Genomic DNA, 22,175 nt, shown 5'->3' on the forward strand with positions numbered 1-22,175 from the left:
ATATAAGATTATATATTCTTTAAAAATCTGAGGCTCTCAGCCTCAGATCTCAGCCTCCTGAATAGCTAGGATTACAGGTTTGACCCATTGGTGCCCAGCTACCTAGTTCAGTTTTTTAACATGTACTATTAATTCCTTAAATGTAATCTGCCTATAGTTGTTATTTCTGGGCCCTTGCTTAGGAACTCTTGTATTTACCATATGTTATTATTTTAACCGTATTTCGCAGAACTTTGCTTACAGTTACTTCCTAGGTTATTGTTGTGTACTTCCAGAGATTATTTAAGTTTCATTTTTATAAATATCTGAAATCATTGTCAACCCAAATCATTTATAGTTTTGGCTTGATTTGGGGTCTGACGGCAAAATAGTAGCCCACGAATGCTGCTCCTTCCTCAGTCTTTATTTTCCTCTTATACTTACAAAAGGTGTCCTGCCCAGCCTTCTTTGTGGCATATTTGTCTCCTAGTTTACTGTTGCACAGAATGCTGAACACCATGGGGAGTCAGCACTATGCGGGAGATTTATGATTCACTCTCCATGCTATGTGGATTTGGGGAATACCTCTTGAGTCCTTGGTGTGATTATTAAAACTTCTGCTTACCCCTTTGGATTCTTGATTTTGTTTCATTTTTGGACTCCAGGGACTTCCCTTTATGGCCAGAACAGTTTGAGAAATATATTATTCAGTACTGTTAGATATTGTGTTGGGGTTAGATATTGTATGGTAGGGTTATTGTGTAGCATATCTAATATGCTGTTTCCCAAAGTAAAAGTCCCAATTCTTTAAAGGCTTATTTTCTACATTTCCCCCCAAATGGACTGGCTTGGTTATCTTTGGAGAATTACTGAAGAGTCTAGGAGTTAATATATATATATATATATATATATATATATATATATATATATATATATATATACTTTCTATTCAGTAGAAAGAGAATTTCCTTTTCTACTTTGTATGTATTTTTTTATAACTTCTCTCCTGATCTGAATATATAAATATACATTGATTAATAAATATTGATCCACTCTGAATCTCCAAGGGCTAAAAGAGTAGTGAGGAAGGTGAATGGCTGTAAGTCAGGAAGTTTTCCAGTGCACATGGAGAATGCAGATGGCATCTGGTACTTCCTGAGCTTGCCTTGTGCTGGTCACGTTTTCTACTTAGTGCTGGGAAATACTTTTCAGTCCATTAATAATAATAATAACCCCAAACATGTGCACCTAGAAATATAACCTGAAGAAATTAAAGCTAACAATGCACAGTATTCTCTTTTGTTTACATAGTTATCGATAATAACCCTCTAAGTTCAATTTTTAGAACCTATTTCATATTTTCTTTAGAACCTATTTCATATTTTCTTTTTTTTGTTGTTTTTTTTTTTGGGTCTGGTCGTGGGGCCTGAACTCTGGGCCTGGGCGCTGTCCCTCAGCTCTTCAGCTCAAGGCTAGCGCTCTACCACTTGAGCCACAGCGCCACTTCCGGCTTTTTTCTTTTTGCTTATGTGGTGCTGAGGAATCGAACCCAGGACCTCAGGCATGCAAGGCAAGCGCTCTACCACTGAACCACCTTTTGCTAAGTTTAATAACATAGATTACCCCTTCTAAGAGGGAAAATTGACCCTAGATTTTGTCATCAGGCTATTCTTAGCATTCAAACAAGATTTTTAAAATTTTTTCTTTTAAATTTTTTTTATTGTTTTTGTGTAGTTGATATATAAAGAGGTTACAGTTACATGAATCAGGTACCATTAATATAATTCTTTTTGAACAATTTTTCCCCTTCCATTGCTCTCTCCCAAACTTTCCCTCCTGCTCCCATCCATAAGATGTCCAGTTCATTTTCTACATTGTGTCTGGTGAATATCACTGTTGTATTTGTTCATTTGTCCACCTTTTATGTGCCCTCCCTTCCCCTCCTAAATGCAAAGTAACAAACAATACAAAAGGAAAAGAGAACAAAAACAGGCAACTAAAGACTTTTGGAATTCATTTCATAGAATATTGTTTTATATGATCATCTGTCCATAGCTATTGAGCCTTTGCCCACTACTCCTATTCTTAATCTCCTTTGGCCTCTGTATGTTAGTGACTAGGGTCCTATATAATTTATCATGTCCTGGTTTTATTTATTTGAAAAACAAGATTTGATAAGGTATTGCTTTTATGTCTAAACTAATAATTCTAATTACATTCCATGAATTCTCACCCACCACAATCCTTTGAATAATTGTTATATAATAAGCTTTATTTGGTGCTTGCACTGGTTCTTGAACTTAGGGTGCTCCTTCTTAGCTCAAGGCTAATATTTTACCACTTGGTCTACACCTCTACTGCCAGCTCTTTTGCTACTTAATTGGAGATCATGTCTCACAGACTTTTCTGCCCAGACAGCCTTCAAACCATGATCCTGCAGGTCTCAGTCCCCTAAGTACTTAGGATAACAGGAGGGAGCCACTGGCACTGGACAATAAACTTCAGAGATACTGGAGAGGCTGAAAAATGTACATTTCTGTGTTGATTTGTTTTGCATTAGTTTTCGGAACAACTGTAGAAAAGACAACATTCATAACAGCTTTCAAATTCAATCAGTGTATGTAAACTACTGATTTTTTGGCACCCCTTTTCTCCATCTTATTAATTTATACTAAGAGAGTAAGCATTTTTCAAATTTTATTTTGAGATGATAAGCCATAATGGATTTAAACATGTGAAGATACATATTTAATAAACTTTAATGCCTTTATGGTCTCAGTGTTAAAATGTAGAGCCCTAAATAATCCTGCCTAGGAATGCTTACATACTCTCTTCTACATTCCCACAGGGCTATGAATGTGCTCCTCTGCTCAGGGTTCCTCTGCTCCATCTTGCTGGGTAGTTCTACCTCTGCACATTTTTCTTCATGCTAGGATTCCATTGATCAATGAGTTTGGAAGCAAGTCTTTCTTTTGTTCCCAACAAAGTAGGCCAGGCTGTAATTTTATAGAAAAACACTTGGGAAACTCTGATATTATTATTATTATTATTATTTATTACTGGCATCGTGTTTCTATTTTTATTATTACTGATGTTGAATGTCTCCTCTCACTATCAGAATCAGCTTTTAATTATGTACAAGTTATATAATATATACTCATAGTCACATTTCATATTTGTAGAAATTATTGGTTAATGTTTATTAAGAAATGAGCAATATAAAGCTACACCATTTATTGCCTCGTCTCCTTTAATACACAGTGTTAGTGTGTATTTTGTTAACTCTGCTTCATATAGGAGGCAACTGAGTCTTAGATTCCTATTCCCAATTGTCACATATTCAGTGAATGTTGAAGTTTAAATTGTATGTCTGGTCTTTCTCAACTACCAACGAGCCCTGGCTTTGGTGTGATGGTTAGGATGAAAAAAACTAGTACACTACAGATGCATCATGGAGAGACTGGGATGTAGTTGAGCTTTTAATATTGGAAATGAATGGAACTTTGAGCAAATATCCAGGAAGTGTTTGCACCTTTTATTAGTTTCATTTGACAGATTATTGCCCTCAAACCATAGAATTTAAAATACAAAATTTAGGAATTCTTAGTGATTGTCCAGATAAAGCCAAACATTTTACTGATAGCAAAATTGTGGGCTAGAAAAAGAAATTATTTATTATAAATGCAGGCCTATTTTTCTTTTATTTTATGTGTGATTATATTATTCACAGCAGAAGTGAAATTGCTGTAATGATAGCCATCGTGCCTATGGTTGCTGAGCAGATTGAGTCTTAATAATGTACTTCTGTAATATATTAAGTGAATGGAAACTACCTTTAGACCTATTTTATAGTACTTGTTCAATAACTTACTAATTTAAGTGATACGTCGCAATCATCAGTGAGATAATTTATGTGTACATATTTTAATGACATATATAGCTTTCCATTTCCCTTGAAGTACAGGCTTACAGTTTATGTTCTTGGTGATGAGAATGGTTTCTTTTGACTTTGGCATCTGTGGAAGATTGTGATAATAAATATTACTTAATATAATGCTCGTGATTACTATTGAGTGCTTATAAAGTCTTTGGCATCATACTGAGTGCTTTCAAAATTATTTTCTCAAGTTATTCTCAAGCTAACCTTCTATGGTAGATAATATTTTGCAGCCAGTTGCACAGATGAGGAAACGAAAGCTTAGAAAAATTGCCCAAGCCAATAGGAAGCAAAGCTTAACATTTTAGCCCCTCCCTTCCCAAGTAGATCCTTTCTTTCTTTATGTTGGTTTCTTGATTATTTACTTAATAGCACTTGTCACAATATGCAATTATCAGCTTTTTCTCTCCTTTGTCTTTCACCAAAATGCGAACTTTCAGGTAATACCATCTACCTCTACACTTTCTCTGCTGCATTCCCAGCATGACGCACAGTGCCTGCCACTCAAAAGGCACTTTTCACATTAACACTATTTGCTGAAGGGATGAATAAATACATGATTCCGAGTCACATCTGGGGCCACTACACATGAAATTTTCTCCTGCACAGATATCCCATTTTAAGGAGAAACCAGGATTTAATGTACCTAATGATTTAGTATGCTAAAATTAGAAATGAGGTAATTTCATAAGAATTTTATGTTACCATTTAGTATCTCAAATTATTGAGACTGAAGACCACAGTTGAAATGTAACTTAATTACTGCCATCATATATTTGAGGGAAATTGCAATGAGGGGGGCAACCAGCTGCTTCCCATCTGTACCCTGTGTAGAACAGGATGAGAAGGAGCTTGTATCCAAAGCACAGAAATGACGCCAGTCTCAGAAAGGGCTGGAAGACATGAAGGTAAGTTTGTGAGATGTTATGACAAAAAAAGTCAGTGTTCCCAGTGTTCTTCCTGTCTGTCTCCCCTCATGCTGGTATGTTACACACTCAGCTGGCTGACTCTGACCTTTCTAATGGCCAATAGCCTTGGTTGCTCTACAGATTGTGAAAGGCCAAACAACCATGAACATAGTTCCCAAGGGTGTGGCTATCACTGTTAGTGGCACCACTGTGTGATTAGGTCCATTTGCTCTGTGCCAGCCTATGAAATGAGAGATAATTGGTTCTGTAAGTAGGGAAATTTACAGTTTATTGACAAGGTAAAGGATTCGCCTGAATATAATTTAAGTTGTGTAATTTAGATGATAGTTAGATGGTATGTACAATTTAATTTCTCATTTCATTTCTGCCTCTTATATTTGATAATATTATTAACAAACATAGGTCAAGTTCCAAAGTGATAACCCTAAAGTAGACAATCCATTGGATGAAATATGCACACCATATAGATTTCCTAAGGTAGATGCTTAAATCTCTCTGACATTCCTACAGATATTAAAATTGAAAAACATTTGGTGATTTCTTTTTCTTAAAGAACTACTTTGTTTGGATTAGTTTTCCATAAGAGTAGGCTAGGACATAGATAAATTTCTTGTGTGGTAGGCTGGGAAGGTGGCTCAGTGGTAGAGCGCTTGCCTTGCATGCTCGAGGCCCTGGGTTCGATTCCTCAGCACCACATAAGCAAAAAGAAAAAAGCCGGAAGTGGCGCTGTGGCTCAAGTGGTAGAGTGCTAGCCTTGAGCTGAAGAGCTGAGGGACAGCACCCAGGCCCAGAGTTCAGGCCCCACAACCGGACCCCCCCAAAAAAATTTCTTGTGTGGCCAATGTCTATATAACATAGTTTATAGTTATTTTTAACTTTTTAAGTCAATCAGTATTTTCAAATGCACGTCATATTTCAGGCTAGACTACTAATGATGGCAAAATACAAGCAAGGATTATAAGGGGGACAGTTATTCTTATCTCTGGTTATTCACAGATGCTAAGCACCAGAAAACATGAGGTACATGCAGAATTTTTCCAAGAATTTTTACAGATTAAAAAAATGTGCCAAATGCACATTTCAAAGGGGACACACTCTAGCCTTTGAGAAAAAGTGTTTAAGAATATAACTTTGTTATTTCCCTTCGGCGCCCCAAATTAGAAATGTATATACAAGATGCAGGGCACCAGACTCAAATACAGTGGAAACAGGGGTTGTACCCAGGGGGAAGAATATACAAAAGAAACAAAAAATCACATAGTACATTATAAATACATTATAAACAACAACAAGAAAGACAAAACCTCTTGTGTCCATTTCTTGGGGTTCATTTCGCTTAGCATCATCTTATAGGGTCATATGTACATAGCTTTTATAACAAAATGCTGAAATTAGAATACAGGTTGACCCATTGTAACAATAAGATGTACAAGACACTTTGTTGAAAATGAACTTTACAACTTCAGGGTGGGGGGGAGGTGGGGAGGAAAGGGAGGGTAAGGAAAAAACAAAGGAGGAGGTAACAATGCTCGATAGGAAATATACTCATTACCTTACTCATGTAACTTTATCCCCTCTGTACAATATCTTTACAATAAAATATATATACTAAAAAGAATATACCTTTGAAGAAAGCTTAAATACTGAATCTTGAATTTCTTCCTTATATGACTGGATAAGTTACCTAACAATGCCCTATACCTTGTGATCAGGGATAAGGGTAATAATATCTATATTATTATTATATTACCTAATAATGTGTTATCTAATAATAACATAGATAATATAATAATATTAATCATATTATCTATATTATTATTATATTGACCGTATGCTGTTGTGAAGGTTAAGCAGGATATCTTTTGTATGTGTGTGTGTGTGTGTGTGTGTGTGTGAGTGTGTGTGTAAACACAGTTACAAAGTAGGTTATCAAAATATTGGACCAGGTAGGTTCCACCTGCTTTCTGTTTTTATATAATTCAGGGACTAAGAGTAGCTTTCACTTTTCTTAAAGACTGAAATAAATACATGTAGTATTCTGAGATTCATTAAAATTTATATAGAATTCAGTGCTCATTTATGCAATATCTATAAATAACAATTGTGCTTATTGTCTTACAAGTTGTTTGTGGTTGCTTTTACTCTAAAAAATGCAGAACCAAGTAGTTGAGCAAAGACTAACTAGGCTGCAAAGAGTAAAATACTTTACTGACTCACAGAAAAATAATTCTGAACTTATGAACAATGGCTTATACCATTGACTAACCTATAATACATGTTAAGAATTGTTAGTTATTATTATATTCAGTCATTTTCTTCAAGCTAGAATAGTACGTTGGCTTGGACTTTTTCATGAAGACCTCTTAATTTTAGAATTTTAAGATACTGAATTAAAGAGTATTCATGAGGTTGTAAAGTGCAGGCTTATATCTGATTCAGATGTCTGCCTCCTTATGCAATTTCATTTGGGACAAATCTCAGGCTGGGAATAGTCACGTATGGTTATAATTTACTTAAGAAAATGAGATTGAGAAGATTGCACTTTGATACCAGTCTGGGCCAAATGACCATGAGATTCTCACCTCAATCAATAAATGCTGGCTATGGGAGCATGTTCTTGTAATCCTAGGTACACAGGAAGGATGAAAAGGAGGACTGTGGTCCAGACGAGTGAGAGCCATATTCAAAAGATAAATACAAAGAAAAGTAATTATGAAATAACGATGGCAAAGAGGGCTGGGAACATAGCTCAAGTGATGAGGGCTGTGGGCAAACATAAGCCCCAAGTTCAGGCCCTAGCATTGCCAAAAAGCTGAAAAAAATAAATGAATGAAGAAGATTGAAACTTAAACTTCTTGTCTAGGCAGGTAGATCTTTAAAGTTTTCTTAGCCAGAATGTACACAATCTAAACAATCTAAATGAAATGATTGTTATATCTTACATGACAGTTGTGAAATAATAGCTAAAGGTTGTGGCTGTAATCTGTTGTGTGACTCTTCTTCTTCCAACCTTACCCCAACATGAGGAGTGAATTATCTTTGTGAATGCCTAAGCACAGGGAACAAAAAAGAGTAAATTACATCCCAAGGCAAACCCAATTATCATCTCTGCTGGCATCTAACGCAAATCAAGGGATGGATGGTTGCACAAGAAGCATTTCCTGTTATCTCAACTGCAGAAACTCTTCTTAATGTTTGTCTAATTGGAACATCATTTTGGTTCCATAATCATTCAACATGTTGGAGGAGGTATATTTGACATACCATTTATTTCCATCTCTTCCATGAAGAATTTCTATAGCGAGGTGACTCATTCGTTCTACTATTATTTATTCATGTGTGGACTTCTTATATAAATTGCTTTACTTACTGCTTTTTGGGCTCTCCATTCCACAGCTCTCTTTTTGAAAATCAATAACACCTATCTTCTGAGGGAAACTCTCAGTAAAGCAAGCTGTGATGTCTTTTGTTGTACTCCTTAGCATTAATTATTCATGGTTATTTATTGAATAATTCAACATCTTATATGATAATTTTTAAATTCTCTACCTTGTTACTGAAAAGTGAGGACTTTGGACTATCATTTGATTCATACCAAATGAAGTCATTATCAGCCAGAGCATACAATATGTAAGAAGGTGACATTCAGTTCTCAGGTCTTCATTAAATAAAATAAAGATGACTTCAGTATATTCTATGGCCCTCAAGGAGAGAGGAAATTTATTCCTACTCTTGGTATACTCTGGATAAAGGGAAATTACCAGTATAGTGTTCAAGTTAGATTTGGAGAAAAAAAGACACTTGTATGATAAAGTGCCAATGATGTAAAAAATTAAACCATGTTCTCTAGTCTATTGAATGATATAGTCTTTCTTCACAAAATGCTCTCTTTTCTAGCTCCTTTATTTCTTCTATGTATTCTACTTTGATTTCAATTGACCAAAAGCAAAGGAAGTATCCTACATGTTTTTTTGTTATTGTTATTTATTCCTATGTTTTTACTCATTTAGTTTTTCCTTTGGTCTTTGATTTTATACTTAATTCTGTATTAAGTATCCTGAATGCTGTAAATTCTTCAGAAATTCATGATCTCATTATTGTGACAATTTCAAAAACAATAATTCACATTGCCGTTTACTGAATTTTAAGGAAAAAGAAGTAGTGAGATATTTCTGATGTTCATTAAATTTTTCTCCCAGAATTTCCAGATTTCCTAAATTAAATAACTCTCAATCTAGCCTAGCTTTCAGTAGTTTTCATCTGCACTAAAATACCTCGATTATATAATTTTAAAATACTGTAACTACATTTGAACCAATAGTCTAGTTCAGTATTCTATTATTATATTGCAAGTTAATTCTTATTGAGATAGGGCTGGGAGTGAATAGCTGAGTTAAAGGATTTTATCAACACCATAAAGAAAAGACTCTGAAGGGTCAATTAAATGCTCCTATCAATCAATCAAAACTTCTCAAACAGAAGTTAAATTCTACATCATACATTGTCAATAGAAGCCAATTTTCCAATTTCTCTAAACTATGTTAATGGAAGAGTTAAAAATTGTATCAATTCATTTTGATATATCAGATGAAGAAGGTTTTAATTGATTATGTTCATTCACCTAGCAATTCTGTTTTTAAGAAAGATAAGAGTACTATATTACAAATGTTTTTTTTTCTTTCATGCGATTGTTTCTAACACATTTATAAGATTATTTCTTTGTTGCTTTGTATGTCCCTTCCCCACAGTATAACCCCTGCTTTCACTGTCTTTGATATCGGTATAATTTGTGGAGGGGAAGGGGAAAACCAAATCGTTTAAATAGGGATATAGGTGGACCCATTGCAACAATGAAATGCACAAGTCATTATGTCGAAAACGAACTTTACAACTTTGGTGCAGGGCTGGGGGAGGCGGGGAGGATTGGGTGGAGGGGCAGGGGGAAGAGGATGGGAAGGGATGGGAAGGGGAAACCAAGGAGGAGGCTACAATGCTTGATAAGAAATGTACTCATTATCTTGCCCATGTTATTGTAACCTCTCTATACAGTATTTTCACAATAAAAAGAGTACTATATTATTGTGGTATAAATAATAACACATATATTATGGCAAATACCTGAATATCTGAGAAGAAGCAATTAAAAAGCAGAAAGGGGTGGATTTGCACATTATATACAAGTATGGCTAATGTCACAATGAAATTCCTTTAAATTTATACAAAACAAAAAATTTTAAAGAAAGAAATGAAATAATACTTCACCCCAAAAAAACAAGATTAAAAATTAGTGAAAACATACTCGTGGGGATGGGTTGGGAGGGACAGGTGAGAAACTTGGAGGGGGACATTGATCAAGATGCATTGTATTCATAAACTGCCGTGTTGAATGGCAACTCCTTTGAATAAATGCTTAAAGATAATTTTAGAAAAAGATAGTCAACTTGCTTAGTATGGTGGTAATGTAAAAAAAGTAACAAGTTACAATTAATATGTGCTAATAAGAAAAAACTAAGTTCTAAATCAGTATGTGCATCATATTGTACACATATATATTAGCATTTATTAATGGGTGTATATACTTGTTTGCATGAGTGTTATAAGACTATATGTATATATATATTCATATCTATATGGTATATGGATGGATGGATGTACATATACCTTGAATATGTGTACTTTTTTCTAACTTTATTCTGTTGATTGTCTAAATTCTAGTTTTCTTTTTGAGGGGCTAGTGTTTGAACTCCGACTCATACTTGCTAGACAGGCAGTGTACTACTGAGTCAAACCTCCAGCTCTTTTTGTCAGTTGTTATTTTTTTGGGGGGGGGGGTCCGGTCATAGGGCCTGAACTCTGGGCCTGGGCGCTGTCCCTCAGCTCTTCAGCTCAAGGCTAGAGCTCTACCACTTGAACCACAGTGCCACGTCTGGTTTTTTTTGGGGGAGGGGGTCTGGTTGTGGGGCCTGAACTCTGGGACTGGGCGCTATCCCTCAGCTCTTCAGCTCAAGGCTAGCACTCTACCACTTGAGCCACAGAGCCACTTCTGGAATTTTTCATTTTGCTTATGTGGTGCTGAGGAATCAAACCCAGGGCCTCATGCATGCAAGGCAAACGCTCTACCACTGAGCCACCTTCCCAGCCCGTCAGGTGTTATTTTTGAGAAAGATTTTGTGTTTTTCTCCCAGTGCCCATGCCTGGGTCATGCTCAGCCTATTGTAACCTTCTAATCACAACTGCCACCAGATCCAACCTTTTCCCACTGAGATGGGATATCTCAGAGTTTTCTTCCTATTCTCGTCTGGACTGACAGTCGTCCTGATTTTAGGGTCACAAATAGCTATGATTTCAGACTTGAGTCACCGAGCTTAGCCTAAATTCTTCTTAAAAGAAATCATGCTTTTAGTTTGTGGTTTCCAATCTGAGGATTACATAGATTAAAATTTCAAAAATTATCAGTAATTTTTGATTACATATTCAAAACTATATTTAAAAACAATTTCCGTCCTTTCCTGCCCACACAGTTCAAACTTCATAGTAACCAATGTCTACTGCAGTGAGCAATGAAATAATTAGTTGGTATAGGTTCTCATATTTTTAATATATGGGAATACAGTGAGACCAGATGTGAAATTTTTGATAGAGGATGACCCCTTTCAAAACTTAGATTCTGAAAACCACATCTCCCATTCCATGATATCCTAGAAAGGCTTTCTCTCTCCACTACCTGACTTCCTATGACTGTAAGTGTAGAAATATGTGAAGCTGGACCAAAAATTCCTTAAGAAACAAAAAAAATTTGCATTCTACACATCTTCAGAGATATCTTTAGAGAACCTGTGAGATAACTTTAGAAATCTGAAAGTTTTCTTGTGACTGTGTAATCAGATCAAAGTCACTAGTAATAAATTAGGTATATGACTATTAATTTATTCTTGCAAATCCTATTATCCTTATTGTGTTTCAAACATTACAGAGAAAATAAATGCTGAAGGTAAATGAAGTTAACATTATGTGAAGAGGTGACATTAAATATAAGAAATTCTGTACTCTCATGATGGAGGGGTCACATGGTAGTGATCTTCCATGTCCCTTCTGAAATATAGGCAACATGATCAAGTGTCAAGAAATTAAAGACTGCTAAGCATGAAGGAGTGTGTGTCCATAATGGTCTATTGGATTGAATTGTCACACTGTGCACAAAAGGTTTCTTAAAGTAGTATTCAGTAAATGAGGGGATCAAGAAAATGTGGTCTATATACACAACGGAATTCTATACTTCCATCAGAAAGAATGACATTGCCCCATTTGTAAGAAAATGGAAAGATTTGGAAAAAGTCATATTAAGTGAGGTAGGCCTGACGCAAAGAAACATAGGTTCCATGGTTTTCCTCATTTGTAGTAATTAGTATGTCTAGGATAGTCCTAGCAGAGATTCACAATAGCCCAATAGCTATATACATATGACCATATAAAATGATGCTAATTGAAATGAACTCCAAGATATAAAAATAAGAGGGTTTTGATGTTGCTGTTTTCTTTTCTTTTTTTTAGTGTACTGTTTTCAGTTATTGCTTTTGTCTTTCATCATTTTTTCTTCTCTGGTTTATTTCTTGTGGCCACTGTTTCTCATTGCAGTACCCTTTGTCTTGGATATAAGTTTATCAGATTTGGGTAAGGGATGGGGAATCACCAAAACAGTGGGACAAAGGGTGTACTAGTGCTGTGTAATTAAATGTGTAATTCCATGATGCCATTTATTTTATACCTAAGTAAAGCTTTGTAAAAGTTGATTGAGCATATAAATCATAAAACAGCAGATGTCAATACAAAACGGATAACATCTAACCTTTAATCAACTTTTCTAACCTTTTATTCATAAATAGAATTATCAAAGCTTGCCCCCCATATGCAGTTGTTACTGCAAATATAACATGGAGATGATGATGGCTTCCCTTACAATTGTTGTGAGAATTAAATGAGAAGGTTCAATAAACATAAAGTGTCCCGCACAGCCTCTGAATAAATGGCAGCTATTAATCAGAGAAGATCACATTATGCTTCAAATGATAGAAGTCACAGAGCTTCTGTGGCCCCATAAATTACAGAATTATTGTATCTTACGTGAAGACAGAAATGGAAATGATTACCTCTTTTGATGGAGAGCTATGTTGTGAATTACTTTTTTAAACTTTCAGATAGATGAGTTATATGTGAAAAGCTCTGGAATGCTAAGTGTTTTTACAAGATTTGTTACTGGCAAGGAATGGGAAAGCATAATGAGATCAATCCAAAAAATTACCCTGCAAACTTGCTGATGTGCTGTCTGCTACAATAGTGACAGATCATAAAAGTACTGAGAAAGGCAGAAGTATAGGGCACTGGAAATATAAAAGACACTGTCTTTGGGTCTTTACAGATGCGGTGATTTCAGGATTTATATGGCTATGTTTAGCATCATAGTCCTTTTTATATGTGGTACAGGAAGCTTCGGATGAGGTAAGAATTGTTGGGAGTGACTCTGACATTCCTAAGCAGGCCAGCATCATGTACTTTTTATGAATTGAGGTTTGAATAAACTCTGCTGGTTTCAATAGTGTGACATTGAGCCAGATTCTATCCATCTCTCAGATACATTTTCTTTTCTGTAATGGAGATGTTTAGGCCACCTGCTTCCTCAGATGTCCTAGACTGTGTTGATTAAATCAAATAATGCATGAGAACCCTTTTATTCAGCTTTTGGGTCTATATTAATCATTATCATTTTTACTACCATCTCTTAAAAGCTTCCTATTGTTGCAATAATTTGTGCAATTTAATGTTTTAGCTTTGTTTAAAGGAAGAGCAAGCAAAATGCTTTTTTTGTTATTTTTAATGTTATGTGATCATACCTCCTAATTAATATGTAATGTTTTTATGTGAATTAAGACACTGGCTATGTCTTTGCATTTGTGGATTTTTCCATTTGCTAATTATGAGAAAGTCTCCATGATATTTCATCCATTTAAACAATTTTCCTGTGTGACCTGATCCACTTTTATGTCCTCAATTTGTGTGATGCATCAGTGAAATAACATTCATGATTATACTTGACCTTGGAAGGACATCTGAACTACTCTGACTTGGACATATGTGGGAAGAGGGACTCCTGCAAGAAGTAGGGAAGGGAGTACATAAGAGCAAAATGCAGCCCACCAAAGGTCTAGGCTTAGCATGTGTCAGGCAGCACCCAGAAAAGTTTCACACTGTGTGTATTTTATGTTGTGGGCTCTTTAAGTAAAATCTTAGGCTGCTCTTTCCACTTACCCTTCCCATGGTGAGTAGCCCTGGTTACTTACAATATTCAGTTTCATTGGCTTCCGCTTGGTTTTCAGGTGAAAGTTCAGGGAGCTTTAATGAAATCTGTTCCTCACCTTGTTCCTTGTATAGAGAAACAGGAAGCTTGTTAGTATGTTGAGTGGGGAAACCAAGATCCGGTAACTGCTGCTTTAAGGTACACACCAGAAGTTGAATACAGAAATGCAGGATGGAGGCCATATTACAACAAAATTGTGATCTTACTCTAACTTTCAGACTAAGAGCCTGTTTAACACATTTTACTCCTTTGCCTCAGTTATTTTAAGAGGAAGCTGAGATAACTGAGGATTCCAAGAACTTTTGTAGAGTAAGATTTATTCTAATTTACAAGATTAAAGACATACAGTGAAGCACTTATTAAACCTATAAAGGAATAGTAATGTTACACCTTTTAATAGGAAGGAATATTCATATTAATATGAACTTACCTTTAAGACCAAATTGAGAGACTTTATGGTATATCAATGAACATGAGATACAGGTTTATGCCTGTATATTAATATATGTTACACATTCATACATATAAACATCAAATATTACCATTGAACTCAGTGCTAGATTAGTCCAGTGAATTTAACAATGATGAACTCCGGTTGATAAATAAGAAAACAGTTTAAGGAGAGATTGTGGGAGTTTGGAAAAACCTTTCAGTCATTTACCTTTCTATTTATGAATTTCTTTCCTCAAATAATATGTCTTTATATGGTCAAATGAATAACAGAATTTCCACTTACACAACCCTAGCTCTCAATCCCTGGCTGGCTTTTATCAACTTTAAAGGTCTTTGAATAGCTAATCTATCCAAAGCCCCAGTTTCTTGTTGTTTGTTTGTTTGTTTTTGTTGGTCGTGGGGCTTGAACTCTGGGCCTGGGCACTGTCCCTCAGCTCTTCAGCTCCAGGCAAGCCCTCTACCACTTGAGGTACAGTGCCACTTCTGGTTTTCTGGTGGTTAATTGGAGAGAGGAGTCTCATGGACTTTCCTGCTGGGGCTGGTTTTGAACCATGATCCTCAGATCTCAGCTTCCTGAGTAGCTAGGATTACAGGCGTGAGCCACCAGCACAGAGCTCCCAGTTTCTTTATCTGTAAAATGCAATTGAAAACCACTCTGCCTTCTACCATTCTGCAATGTTTGCTCTCATACACCTTGTGTCATCTCCAGCCTTCTTTATATGCTTCAGATCTGGTACCAAGATGCCATACTGGACTATGAGAGCTCAGCATGATAACAACTACAATAAATACTGTGAATTATGTATAATTGTGCTACCTCCTGGATAGCTTCCCAAGAGTTTAAGCCAAGCCCTGAGGCAACAGAGAGTAAGCTATTCCATCCACCTGACACTGTTCAGACAGACTCTGTCAAACTCACACCAAAAAAGGCATACTAGTTAGGCCTGGGGGTATGAAAAACATTTTTCCAGGAGTTACAGAGTAGGGACAAAGAATTTCATCTGGTAAAAACCTCCCTTTAAAGACATGAGGTCAGAAAAGGGGACAGTCTATTGATTATCCATGAAACAGTGTAACAGGAAAGCTGCAGTTGAGTCAGCGAATGGCTCATTTAGAGAGTTTGAAGTTAGTAGGAATTTAAAAGCAGCTCAAGTTTTATTAGAGATCAGTATGAGGAGAAATCTCGTATTTTTCTACTACAGGTAGTAGCTTACCTGACATGTTAGAGATACATATTTACATACTATTGTGTTAGTCCTCCTTAACTAGCTCTTTATTATAGTACTCTAAATGCATTGTGGCTATTATAGAATACTTCTTCTAAATATATTGATTTTAACAAATCTTCATTAGTTTTTTATATTAACTTATTTTAAAAATGATCTTCAACACACATATATATATAGAGAGAAAGAGAACGTGTGTGTGTGTGTGTGTGTGTGTGTGTGTGTGTGCGAGCGTGCGTGTGTGCTTGTGTGCGTGCGTGCATGCCAGTCCTAGGGATTGAACTCAGGCCCTGAGCACTGTCTCTGAGCTTTTTGGTTCAAAGCTAGCACTCTACCACTGAAGCATACCTCCACTTCTGAATTTTTAGTAGAGATAAGAGTCTCATGGATTTTCCTGCATAAGCCACCAATGTCTGGCTTCCATTTATATTTAAATGAATAATCATACTGTAGACAAACCACTAGCATTTATCCAGATTTGAATATGTAATGTGTTTCAGTATCATTTTCAATAAAATTCTGTGTGTGTGTGTGTGTGTGTGTGTGTGTGTGTGTGTGTGTGTGTGTGTACAGTTCCTGGCACTTGAACTGGGTGCTATACTTGAGAGTTTTCTGGCTCTTCTTTTTTGGTGCCAGTCTGGAGGATCGAATTCACGACCTGGGAGCTGTCCCTGAGCTTTGCTGCTCCAGGCTAGTGCTCTACCACTTGAGCTAGAACTCCAGCTTTTTTGGTGTTTAATTGGAGATGAGTCTCACTGAGCTCCATACCTAGGCTAGCTTTGAGCTGTGATCCTGAGATCTCAGCCTGTTGAGTAGCTTGAATTACAGGCCTGAGCCACTGGTGCTTAGCACATTTTTGGCCTTTTTCCCCTGGTTAATTGGAGATAAGTGTATCGTGGACTTCCTGCCCAAGTTGGCTTTAAACCAGGGTCCTAAGACCTCAGCCTCCTGAGTAATTAAGATTATAGACATGGAAAACACCCCTTCCTCTCCCTCCTCTTCCCTCCTCCCTTCCCCCCTTTGCTTTTTTTCTGGTATCAGACCTCTCTTATTGGGTTTATTTGTTTGGTTGGTGCTCTATCACTTGAGCCATGCATCTGGCTTTGATTTTTTTTTGTCAGTCATTGGGCTTGAACTTGGGCACTTTCCTTGTGCTCTTCAGCTTAAGGCGAGCACTCTACCGCTTGACCCACAGCACCACTTCCAATTTTGCACTCTACTGCTTGACCCACAGCACCACTTCCAATTTTCTAGTGGTTTATTGGAGATAAGAGTCTCACAGCCTTTCCTGCAAGGGCTGGCTTTGAACCTCGATCCTCAGATCTCAGCCTCCTGAGTAGCTAGGATTACAGGCGTAAGCCACTGGTGCCCAGCCCCAGCTTTAATTTTTGCTGGCTATTTTGGTGTTCGAGTCTGATGGATTTTTCTTCCCACAGTGGTGTAAACTACAGAAAGAGGCACGTAAAAAATGAAGTTGTAGAACCTGAGACATTTTCTATAACAAACTGTGTGTGTGTTTGTGTGTGTGTGTGCGCGTGTGTGAATACTTGAGAATGCATGAAAAATGGGCAAAGGAAAGCAAAATTCTTATTTGATGCTTAGTTTTGAGAAGGAAAACAGCCAAATGAGTTCCCTAAGGCATGCTGATGAGAATATATTGTTTTCATGAATGTCTCCTGATTCAAAATATATGCACAGAAAGGAAATGACAAATAGCATACTAATGTGTCATTAAAGACTAAAGGAATTTCAAGAAAAACTATCTAACAGAAGTGTGGATGTCTTGCAAATTTCTTTCAGAAATCTTAGCCAATCCTGATAGCTCCAGGTTTTAAAAAACCAAATCTGTACAACCCAGGCAAGATAACTACTTGATGGAAAACAATCCTTATTAAGGAATTACCTATTAAGTTTATAAGTGACATTCCTCTCCCTTATTTCTAGCATTTCATAGTGTTTTGCAGTGGAAGAAACTTTTAAACACTGTTGACAAGTTGATGGAGGAACTTTGTGCAAAGGCCAAGTCTCCTTTCAGCAAGCATTTGTAATATTGATTAAAAGAAAGGCTATTTCCACTTGTCCCTTAGAAATAGCACACAATTATTACACATCCTTTCTTAGTTCTACTGCATGAATGCACAAACACAAATACACAAACTAAGGAAAACCAAATTTCTTCATAAAAATTAAATTACTATTAGCTCCAAAACATATATGACTCTCCCCATTTATCATGTTGATATTTTAATATTTAGTTTTTGATATTGCGTGGGCATCTTTAATAAGAAAATGACAGGAGGTTCAGTTGTTCTTCTGTCATAGGTATTGTGATTATTGCTCTTGCGAGGCAGGCACTGTAGTACTTCAGCCATACTTCAGCCTTTAAAACACTATGTTTATGCTTATGATTTCTTTCACTTCAGAGAAAAAATTTTTCCAGGTCATTAATATGTAGAGATTTTCAGGGAATAAAAAATGGAATGGGAGCCAGGGCCAATAGTTCACACACACACACACTCACACATACACATGTGCATGCACACACACACTCACACATACACATGTGCATGCACACACACACACACACACACACACACACACACACACACACACAGGACAAATTCTAGACAGTAACACTAGAAAGCTCAAACTTTGGAAACTATGGGGAAGAAAGGAACGTACTGGTGCCCAGTGGGAGTTGGCACTGAATGACCACAGAGATGCTCAGTAGACTGAATTGTTGGAACATTTCAATCACTGCCAGAAATGCAGAGCTGCTGCACAGTCAAGACTGTGCATACACACTCTGTCTTCTCCCTCGTGACTCTGCAGATGGTACCTCCATTTAATATAGAAGCCAACGGTGAGGAATCACCAGTGATGTAGAGACTAGCAGCAGGAATCATTCAGGTGCAAAGCAAGAAAGGATGGGAAATTGTAGAGGGAAAAAACCATTGCCATAAAATGTAGTTCTATAAGTAATTTTAGGTGTAAGTCGACTCCAGGATTCTGAATGTTCTTAAGGACATAGAAAGAGAACTGGGGTGATGCTACTCAAGGTTTGTCCATATATTTCTACCCTCGGCAGATATTCTGCTAAATACTAAGTGACCAAATAGATTAGTGAATCGTTAAGAGTCATAAATAGTATTGTGTTAACGGGGATTTACTTCAAGACTTCTCATGGCCTCTTGATTTTGGAGAAAATTGAGGTTAAGAAAGATGATCAGATAGTGATTTCCATTAGTGTGTGGGAGAACCAATGTGCCGTATGAAATAGGAAGCGCTGGGATTGCTGGCTCAGAGTAGTTTAGGAAAGGGTGATCCTTGGTGGTTGTGAATCAAACTCCATGTCATTACAGCATTACCCATTGCTATCTTTCCCCCTGGGACTTAATTTGCACAGCATGGAGAGTCAGATGAAGTGAAAAACTAAGAGCAAGAACCAGCTCCTCTTCATCTTCTGCTTTCATGGTGAAGGCACATGCTTTCTGTGCTGGTCCTTGTATCATCTCCTAGTGAACAGTTTCCTCACTGGTTCCAATGATCACCTCCATTCTCATTATAATGCAGCTGGAAATAGCCTAGCCCAGGATCCACCTCAGGATCTGTGAACTAAGTGAGCATTTTTTCCCCCAAGTGACATAGGAAATTCTGGGCATCTTATAGGTTTATCTAGTTATTTGGACTTAAGTTGTTTAATCTCTCTGATATAATTTCTGTATATGTGAAATTAGAGGGTTAGGCTAAGTAGAGTTCATGTAACTATATTGTGACCTTTTAATTCTTCAAAATGTCAGCAAGTCACTTAACTCTCCAAAATGTCAGCAAGTCACTCAAAATCTCTAGGAAAGAATTTATATTCTTAGAAAACAAACAAACAACAACAACAAATGATTGTGCATCTATGTTTATTGCAGCATTATTCACCATAGCTGAAGCATGGAACCCACCCAGATGCCCCTCAGTAGATGAATGGATCAAGAAAATGTGGTGTGTATGTGTGTGTGTGTGTGTGTCTGTGTCTGTGTCTGTGTGTCTGTGTGTGTGTAATACAATCCTATGCTTCCATCAGAAAGAATGACACTGCCCCATTTGTTAGGAAATGGAAAGGCTTGGAAAAAATCATAGTAAGTGAAGTAAGTCAGACCCAAAGAAATATAGGTCCTATGGTTTCCCTCATTTGCAATAATTAGTACATGTCTAGGATAATCTTATCAGATGAACAGAAAATCTCAAAAGCTATGTACATATGACCATATAAAATGATGTTAAGTGAAATGAACCCCAAGATATGGACACAAGAGGTTTTTCTTTGTCGTTGTTGTTTTAATGTACTATGTGGTTCTTCCCCCTATGGTATATCCCCTGTTGTCACTGTACTTGATTTTGGTACCCTGTATCTTGTATATACATTTATCCAATTTGTATATACAATTATCCAATTTGGGGAGGGGAAGAGGAAATAACAAAATGCTGAAACAAAGACACAGGATGACATTTCAACAATGATACCCACAAGACAGTGTATTAGAAATGAACTTTACAGTTTGTTTCTTTTTTTTTCTTTTTTTTTGGGGGGGGTCCAGTCGTGGGGTCTGAACTCTGGGCCTGGGCGCTGTCCCTCAGCTCTTCAGCTCAAGGCTAGTGCTCTACCACTTGAGCCACAGCGCCACTTCCGGCTTTTTCTTTATGTGGTGCTGAGGAATTGAACCCAGGGCCTCAGGCATGCAAGGCAAGCGCTCTACTACTGAGCCACCTTCCCAGCCCCAAACTTTACAATTTGGAGGGGAGGAAAGAGGAAGGTAAGGGTGGGAAGGGATAGTGGGAAAACAACAAAGAAGGGGTAACAATGCTTGACAATAAATGTATTCATTATCTTACTCATGTAACTGTAACCCCTCTGTACAGCATCTTTAGAATAAAATAAAATCAAAATGATTGTGCATGTATGTGTGTATATACATCTTATGTGTGTATATACATGTTATGTATATACACATTGTAGTATACATTGTGTTGTGTGTATACACACATATGTACACATATACACACACAAATAAATATATATACATATATATACAAATACACAATATACATGTATTTATGTGTATGTACGTGGAAGTTTTACATTTATTGATTTTTAATGATGTCTTCTTTCATGGGTTTTTTTGTTGTTGGTGGTGGTGGTTGTGGGGCCTGAACTCTGAGTCTGGGTGCTGTCCCTCAGCTATTCAGCTCAAGGCTAGCACTCTACCACTTGAGCCATACTGCCAATTCCGGCTTTTTATGTTTATGTGGTGCTGAGGAATCAAACCCAGGGCCTCATGCATGCAAGGCAAGCACTCTACCACAGGGCCACCTTCCCACCCCCTTCATGCCTTCTATGTTAGGAAAAATATGTAGAAAAAGATTTCTTCTCTGAGATTAAAAGTTAATTGGAATTGAGTTTGCAGTTTTTACTTTAATAGTAGTTGAAGTAGTTGCAGTGTGCAATTGTATCATTTCACTGTCTTCTCACATGTTTCTGACAATCACTACAGTTAGTTTTAAAATACCTTCATCATTTTTAGAAAAGCTCTCATTCTCTCCATTCTCTGTCTGTCTGTCTGTCTGTCTGTCTCTCTTTCTCTCTTGGTTGTAGGGCTTGAACTCAAGGGTCTGGGCACTATCCTTGAGCTCTTTCACTCAGGGCTAGTGCTCTACCATTTTTGAGCCACAGTTTGACATCCAGTTTTCTGATGATTAATTGGAGATAAGAGTCTCATGGTCTTTCCTGCTTGGGCTGACTTTGACCTGGGATCCTCAGATTTCAGCCTCATGAGTAGCTAGGATTGCAGGTGTGAATCACCAGTACTAGGCTAAGCACTCTATGCTTTACTTATCATCTTCTTATCTACCCAGTCCACTCCAGATTTAAGTATCTACCAATATCCAGTTTTTATATACATATTTCCCTATTCTGGACATTTCAAATGGAATCACATATGTAGTCTTATGTGACTTCTTTCACTTACTGTAATATTTTAAAGTTTATTCATGCTGTAGCATGTAGTAATATTTCATTTCTTATGATGACTGGATAATATTCTTGCATGTGGATATATCATATTATTATTCCTTGATTGTTTAACAGATATGTGGAGTGTTTCCTCCTTGGAATAATTATAAATAATGCTGCTATCAACATTGGCATATTAATTTTTTAATTTATTATTAAGTAGCTATGCAAAAAGGTTATAAATCCACAAGTGTGGGTATACCATGCATTTCAATCAATGTCACCCCTTCCATCTTCT

This window comes from Dipodomys merriami, unplaced genomic scaffold, assembly GCF_024711535.1.
Source record: "Dipodomys merriami isolate MVZ:Mamm:240054 unplaced genomic scaffold, mDipMer1.0.p SCAF_41, whole genome shotgun sequence".
In the NCBI taxonomy this organism is placed as follows: Eukaryota; Metazoa; Chordata; class Mammalia; order Rodentia; family Heteromyidae; genus Dipodomys; species Dipodomys merriami.